This window comes from Myxocyprinus asiaticus, chromosome 37, assembly GCF_019703515.2.
Source record: "Myxocyprinus asiaticus isolate MX2 ecotype Aquarium Trade chromosome 37, UBuf_Myxa_2, whole genome shotgun sequence".
Taxonomy (NCBI): Eukaryota; Metazoa; Chordata; class Actinopteri; order Cypriniformes; family Catostomidae; genus Myxocyprinus; species Myxocyprinus asiaticus.
Window position 1 is genome coordinate 30,789,779 of NC_059380.1, and position 8,795 is coordinate 30,798,573.

An 8,795-nucleotide genomic window follows, 5' to 3' on the forward strand; every position below is an offset into this window, starting at 1 on the left:
TATGTTTTCTATCAAGTAAGATATTGGTGCTTAGAGAAAGTTAGATGTAAAAACCCAGAGCCTTTCTATACTGTAGAACTAATAATGATTGCAATATTTTAGACATTCCCAATGGTAACATAGAGTGTATAATATGTCAACTCAAAAAACTTGATATAATCATAGTTGTTATTTACAGGCCACCGTATACAGGACACAGTATCGCTTATCTTTGTTTCAAAAATATATTACCACACTCTGCAATACATTAAACAATATGTCAGATAATATCTTTTTAATTGGTGATTGGAATCATGATGAATTGAAAACACACACAATGTCTACATTGATGACAAACCTAGGCTATGATCAGTGTGTCCAAGAACCTACCACTGAAAATGGAACACTGATTGATCATGTGTACAAGAATATGACATCTAAATATACTACCATTGCACAAGTTATGCCAGTAAATTTCAGTACACATTAAGCAATTTATTGTACATTTTTAAAAACATAACCTTGTTTCTAAACATATAAAACTGTGTAACTGTATACAGCATCTGCCTCATAATTGCCATGTTTGTGTAATCAGGAATGGCCCATTGGTAACCATGCACAATTTGAAGCTGATCAGACCAAGCATGACCAAATTATACCCACTTCCTGGTCGACTTCCTGTTGGGCAGAGCTTAAGACTGTCAGTGCAAAGTTGTCCGGCTTGATGAGATCTATATATGTACAGAGTTTAGAGACTGTAGTTGAAAAAAGGTGTGCTAGAGAGCATCCCAAAAATGCATATTTTAAAGGGGGCAAAACAGAGCCCCCCATGACCCCCAATGTTAACCTTTGCCCAGCCCTAATGGTTAACAACTGTGATGTGTTTGCCAATGTCATATAAATTTAAGTATTCCAAGTGCCTCAAAACACACCTAATATATAAAGAAAGGAATTCAATGTGTTGCCATAGCAACATTATAAAAGATATCAATAAATCCTTACCAATTTCACATCAGCATTGTCCTGACATTATTTTAAACAAGTTTGAAGCAATTCAGGTAAAAATGTGAGTGCTATTCCAAAGGCTGTAAAAAGTGCCACACTTCTTGCTGCCAGTTGATAGCACTATGACCGTGACCCACAATAATCACATCCATGTGATCAGCCCCCAATACAAAATATAAATCTCAATTTTGATCTAAATCACACAATGCACGCCGAAGATTCCTGTTTCACTTCCTGTTTCTTTTTTATTTATTTAAAAAAAAGGGGATTTTTTCCCCCCTTTTTCTCCCAATTTGGAATTCCTAATTCCCAGTGTGCTTTTAAGTCCTTGTGGTCGCGTAGTGATTCGCCTCAGTCCGGGTGGTGGAGGACGAATCCCAGTTGCCTCCGCGTCTGAGATAGTCAACCCGCGCATCTTATCACGTGGCTTGTTGAGCGCGTTGCCACTGAGACATAGTGCGTGTGGAGGCTTCATGCCATCCACCGCGGCAACCACGGTCAACTCACCACACACCCCACCAAGAACGAACCACATTATAGCAACCATGAGGAGGTTACCCCATGTGACTCTACCCTCCCTAGCAACCGGGCCAATTTGGTTGCTTAGGAGACCTGGCTGGAGTCACTCAGCACACCCTGGGATTCGAACTAGCAAACTAGCAAACTCTAGGGGTGATAACCAGCGTCTTTAACACTGAGCTACCCAGGTCCCCGAGCACTCCTGTTTCTAATTTTTCACCATAAATGTATTGCCATGGCATCACCATCGATATATCAAAAATCCATTCATAATTTAGTATCTTCAATGTCTTAGCATGAGGTTGGCCACATTTGGTGCCTGTCACATATATCCCCTAAGAGGAGTATTTCAAATTCCAGAGCATGCATTTTACAAACAAACCAAAATGGCCAACTTAGTGTTGGGTGGAACTAATACAAGCCAATGGGAGATATGTCTGTCATGGTGAGAACAATGTCCTCACCAAAACTTGTGAATATCAGACAAACTCTGTGGCAACAACAGTGATAAACTCATTTGAAATGTTAGGGGGTGCTATGGAGTCCACTGTCCACATCCAAGACAAATTACAAAAGAATTCTAAAATCTTGCCAAACTTTGACAGGTGTGCCAAGTTTCAATAGTTTTGAAACATGTAACATGCATTTACAAACTAGGGGGCTCTGTGGAACCAATGAGGCATGTCTATGCTGAATTGCAATATCAAATCAAAAGATGTCCTAAGACAAATGTATGTGTAAACTTTCATACGTTTTCAGCCATCGTAAGCCCCTCAAAGCACCGCGGGAATATTTGAAAATCCCACATTCCATCCAACATGGCTGACTTCCTGTTGGGCGGAGTCAAATACAACCAAGTGAACTTTGTCTAACATGATGAGAGCAGTAACCATACCAAATCTTGTGCACATCTGAGCAACTTCATCCCAACCATTGCCTGCATTTGGAGGTGCTGTAGAGCTCCTCGACCACACCCAAGCCTAAACATTACATAACTTTTTGATTTTATGCAGGTCTGATGTGTGTGCCAAGTTTCTTGAGTTTTTAAGCATGATGAATGCCTTATAAATGGGTGAATGCATTAAAAATAATAATAATAATAATAAATATAGCTGCGAGCAGCAATGACAGGCCCAAGCACCATGGGTCCATTTCCACCCGTTGGCTTTCGGAAAACAATGCAAGGTGGACACAGCACCAACTCAGCATTAATATAAACTTGGACCCTAATCATACAATGAGTAATAGATATATGCCACCATTTCTACGTTAGCACGAAAGATGCTGAATCATTAGTCCATGCATTTATTACATCTCGCCTTGAATACTGTAACGCCCTTTTTTCTGGACTACTGGCAGAATTTTGAATATATTGCAAACGGGAGATAGAGTTTGCAATATATTCAAAATTCTGCTGTGAGAGTACTAACTTACACTAAACGATCTGCACATATTACTCCCATCCTATTTAACCTTCACTGGCTACCTGTCGCATCCCTTATTGCAAACAAAATTCTACTGCTTACGTTTAAGTCACTCCACGGTCTAGCTCCTTCTTAACTTTCTGATTTACTTTCTCTCTATACTCCTATTTGCTCACTCCAATCTTCTGGGTGCGATCTTCTTCTTGTTCCTAGATTCCGTCTTTCGTCAATGGGTGGCAGGTCTTTTTCTGTTGTGGCACCTAAGACATGGAACTCAGTTCCCCTTGCAATCCGAACTACTACCTCCATCACTGAATTCAAAACTAAGCTCAAAACATATTTGTTCTCTCAGTATTATCAGTTATAATGTGTATATGCATCATGTACTGCTCATTGTATTTGTATGCTTACTTGAACTGGATTGAAGTGTCTAATTGTTGTATGATCTGTTATCTGCTATATGCAACTGCATTTGCTTTCTATTCCAGACTGGGCAACTCTCCACTGTCCATATGATTGTCTAAATGTTTGTTATGTTTCTGTTCTTTATTGTGAAGCGTCCTTGAGCTCTGGAAAGGCGCTTTATAAATTAAACATATTATTATTATTATTATTATTATTATAGTTTGATTACAACTTCACAAAATTGTCCATTAGCAGTGTCTAAACAATTTAAGCAATTTGGGTAAATGTAAGAGAACTTTTTCAAAGTCTGTTGTAAGTGCCACACTTCCTGCTGCCAGTTGGTAGTGCTATGACCATGACCCACAATAGCCACATCCATGTGATTAGCCCCCAAGAAAAAAAACATACAACTCAATTTTAATCTAAATCACACAATGCATGCAGAAGATATAAGACACTTCCTGTTTGCCTATTTTTGCCATTAATTTAGTTTAATCACTAAAAAAAATTAACACTGTTTGATATCTTCAATGTCTTGGCATAATGTTGTCTAAATGTGGTGGCAGTCTCATGAATAACCATTCAGAGAATCTATCTATCTATCTATCCATCTATCTATCTACAGTGCATCCGGAAAGTATTCACAGTGCTTCACTTTTTCCACATTTTGTTATTTTACAGCCTTATTCCAAAATGGATTAAATTTCCTCAAAATTCTTCAAACAATACCCCATAATAAAAACATGAAAGAAGTTTGTTTGAAATCTTTGCAAATTTATTAAAAATAAAAAACGAAAAAATCATGTTCATAAGTATTCACAGCCTTTGCCATGACACTCAAAATTGAGCTCAGGTGCATTCTGTTTCCACTGATTACCCTTGAGATGTTTCTACAACTTGATTGGAGTCCACCTGTGGTAAATTCAGATGATTGGACATTATTTGGAAAGGCACACACCTGTCTATATAAGGTCCCACAGTTAACAGTGCATGTCAGAGCACAAACCAAGCCATGAAGTCCAAGGAATTGTCTGTAGACCTCCGAGACAGGATTGTATCGAGGCACAGATCTGGGGAAGGTTACAGAAAAACTTCTGCAGCATTGAAGGTCCCAATGAGTACAGTGACCTCCATCATCAGTAAATGGAAGAAGTTTCTCACTAGAGCTGGCCGCCCGGCCAAACTGAGCGATCGGGGGAGAAGGGCCTTAGTCAGGGAGGTGACCAAGAACCCGATGGTCACTCTGACAGAGCTCCAGCGTTCCTCTGTGGAGAGAGGAGAACCTTCCAGAAGAATAACCATCTCTGCAGCACTCCACCAAACAGGCCTGTATGGTAAAGTGGCCAGGTGGAAGCCACTCCTCAGTAAAAGGCACATGACAACCCACCTGGAGTTTGCCAAAAGGCACCTGAAGGACTCTCAGACCATAAGAAACAAAGATTGAACTCTTTGGCCGGAATGGCAAGCGTCATGCCTGGAAGAAACCAGGCACCGCTCATCACCTGGCCAATATTATCCCTACAGTGAAGCATGGCGGTGGCAGCATCATGCTGTGGGGATGTTTTTCAGTGGCAGGAACTGGGAGACTAGTCAGGATCGAGGGAAAGATGAATGCAGCAATGTACAGAGACATCCTTGATGAAAACCTGCTCCGGACCGCTCTGGACCTCAGACTGGGGCGAAGGTTCATCTTCCAATAGGACAACGGCCCTAAGCACAAAGACAAGATAACAAAGGAGTGGTTCCAGGACAACTCTGTGAATGTCCTTGAGTGGCCCAGCCAGAGCCCAGACTTGAACCCGATTGAACATCTCTGGAGAGATCTGAAAATGGTTGTACGCTCCCCATCCAACCTGATGGAGCTTGAGAGGTCCTGCAAAGAAGAATGGGAGAAACTGCCCAAAAATAGGTGTGCCAAGCTTGTAGCATCATACTCAAAAAGACTTGAGGCTGTAATTAGTGCCAAAGGTGCTTCAACAAAGTATTGAGCAAAGGCTGTGAATATTTATGTACATGTGATTTTTTTTTTCTTTTTTACTTTTAATAAATTTGCAAAGATTTCAAACAAACTTCTTTCACATTGTCATTATGGGGTATTGTTTGTAGAATTTTGAGGAAAATAATGAATTTAATCCATTTTGGAATAAGGCTGTAACATAACAAAATGTAGAAAAAGTGAAGCGCTGTGAATACTTTCCAGATGCACTGTATGTTTCATGTTCTCTGCTTATGATCCAATCCAATGATTGAAGAAAAAACAGCATGCATTTCATTGTGAGGGTCCACTGATGAAAATGCAACAACCACATCAGATTGGCTAAGTAATATTATTACCTTCTAGTTTAAATTCTCTTAATATTTTTGAATCTGTGATTTTAGCAGCTTTATTCACCTGAAATGTCCACTAACATTATGCCAATAGTTTTAAACGGAAGTTTATTATACAGGATAAGCTTTTATATATGTAAATATGTTTGATGCTATTTGTTAAAATACATTTATACATAATATAAATGTGAATCTATCTATCTATCAGGGGTGTAATGGTTCTCGGTACAAAAAAAAACTGCACGGTTCACCAACCACGGTTTGGTTAGCATTTGCTCCATGGTTCATCTTTAGTTTAATAACGCATCTGGATCACACACTTTGGCAAAGAAAATAAAGCACCAAATAGACATGCGCAGTTGTAACCTCCGCTAATGCACCTGTATGGCTCTGTAGATGGACACACTTCGCCTGTGTTTCACGTGGGTTAACTTTCTACAGGGAGAAGTTGTCCTATAAACTGTAAGTTTGTTAAATCAGTTGATGATTCACAGTTCTGCACGCATTAGTGTGAAGTTGAAAATGGCAAGCTGAGAAAACAAGCTGCAAGATAAAAGCCCCTGTGTCATTCAAGTCTCCTGTTTGGGAACTTTTTCATTTTGCGGTCAATCAAAAGAGCAATGGTCAAAAAACCTTTACAAAACAGGCACTGTTTGCAGACATTGCTTGACACAGGTGCCGTATACTGGTAATACATCGATGTTTGATTATTTATTGATGCTGACATCACCTGGGAATATATAGCAAGCGGTGCGCACAGAGCCGCAGGTGAGCCCGAAATGGCACACAGACACAATTCCCTCCGTCTTTAAACAGGCACTCGCTGTTAGTTCAGACAGACATGAAACAAAAACTAAAGTGCTTGGGGTGTTCATTGCCAAATTTATGTTGCCCTAACTCTGTTGATGAAGATGTGGGATTTCCACGTATGATTAAAACACTCATGTTGCATTATGACATCTCTTCTAACATACATTTTTACAGCAAGGTTATTCATTCTATAGTGATGTACAACTTCTGAATATATGTTGAGTTGAGTTGAATATGAAATACCCATTATGTTGATGCATAAATGCAGGTATTAAGTTAAATGTTGAGTTAGTAATTAGAGCATTTTTTGTTAGTTAAGGACACTAACGAAATTTAACCATGGTTTTATTCAGTAATACTGTAGTAGCCATGACTGAAGTAACAATGATTGCTGTCACCATTATTTTCTTGTCAGAAATCATAGTTTTGATACAATTAACCATTGTTTTACAAAAGTAACTGTAATTTCCATATAGTAACCTTGATTTTACTATAGTATTGTATACATGTACAGTAACAATGTTAATTTTGTGGTTACTATGATTTTACTACAAATACCATTTACTGTTGTAAAACCATAGTGATTTGTAGTGAGGGCAAATCTCTTGGAAGTGTCCGTTACCAAATAGAATATATTTATTTTGGGTTTGGCAGTAATATTTCTTTTTCTGATCATAACAAATACCGAACCGTACCGAAACAGTGACCCTAAAACTGTGATACAAACAGAATCGTGAGAAATTTGAAGTGTTACACCTCTACTATCTATCTATCTATCTATCTATCTATCTATATTGTGGCAAGCAGGGCATGGCCGAGCGATGTCAGGGCAGAGCGAGGCTGGAGAGATAAGTGGTAAATGATTTCCACCCGTTTGCACACCGGTCTCGCATTCCAGGGAGGAGCGGCGGGAGTTTTTAAGGAGAGAAGACAGCAGCAAATGGGGAGAGACAGAAGCATGGAGCTGTGTGTGACTGTGCCACAGTGACTACTGAAAAGCAAGGCTGTTGAGTGTTGATGAATGTGTTTGTTTATTGTGCAGAAAAGCATGTTTATGTTTTGATGTACACTGAAAAGTGTGGCATTAAATTCTTGGATTGTTCACCTGGCTCCCACTCCCTCCATAGGACAGGCAGAGGTCTGCCATATATATCTCACACACACAACCACAGTATATATATATATTCATTTTTAATTGTTAATTTTTTATTTTATTGCTAACTGATTAATGTTACATTTTTTTCTATAATTTAATATAATTATTCATTGAAAAATATGTAGATCTGAAGATTATATTGTAATGAAGTCATTTACCATTTTTATATATATCCCTAAAATTGCTTTAAATTAAATTAACAAATGTAATTCAATGCATTAGGTATTAAGTTGGTCTAGGTAGAGTTTAGCACAGAAGTCATTTAGCCTTGTAATTTTGTTGCAATTATGTGGCAATAGGTCTCAGTTTCTTTTATTGTTGCATTTTTTTCTCTGTTCTCTTTCAAAATAAATGATTTGTTTCTGTTTAAATAGCCTTTTGTGGTGAGCAGGGTGGAGCCGAGTGGCGTCTGGGCAGAGCGAGGCCGGGAAGATAAGTGGCGAATTACTTCCACCTGCGCACCACACCGGCCTCGCGTTCCAGCAAGGGGAGGCAGGAGTATTTAAGGAGAAGAGACAGCGCCAGTAGTGATGGGAAGATCAGATCATTTTACTGACTTGGATCTTTGAGTCTCGTTCAGCAAAATGAACGAATCTTTTATTCAAGTCACTTCGTTCATTTGAGCAGAATTAAATTAAAATGTTACATTTTCAATAGCCAAATCCCCCCCAACACGTCTACTTACGCAAACTTTGATTATAGTCCCAAAAGGGAAAATTTTAATGCAGCCAAGGACAAATTATGAGAAACAGAAAGATTAGTTCACCTCTGGAATCTGTATACGGCTGTCACGTGACAAAAGAATGAACGACTCGGACCAAAAGAATTGAAATGGGAACTAATAATTTCTGTTTCCTGTACAGTGCCAATGCGGTTTTCACGTAACAAATGAACTGAGGTTGCGCAATGCGCATGAGTGGCCAACACAAAATGAATGAATCACTCTGAGAGTACTCGTTCTTCTGAGTCACATAAAAGATTCGTTCAAAATTAACGAATCGTTCATGAACGACCCATCCCTAAGCGCCAGACGGGAGAGAGATGTATGAAGCTTGTCCGCATGTCTGAATATCGTTATGATTTGACGCAGCTGGCTGAAAAGCAGTGCGTGTTTTTGTTTCTTTGGACGTTGAAAAGTGTTATTAAAATGTCTATTTGTTTGTCAAGCC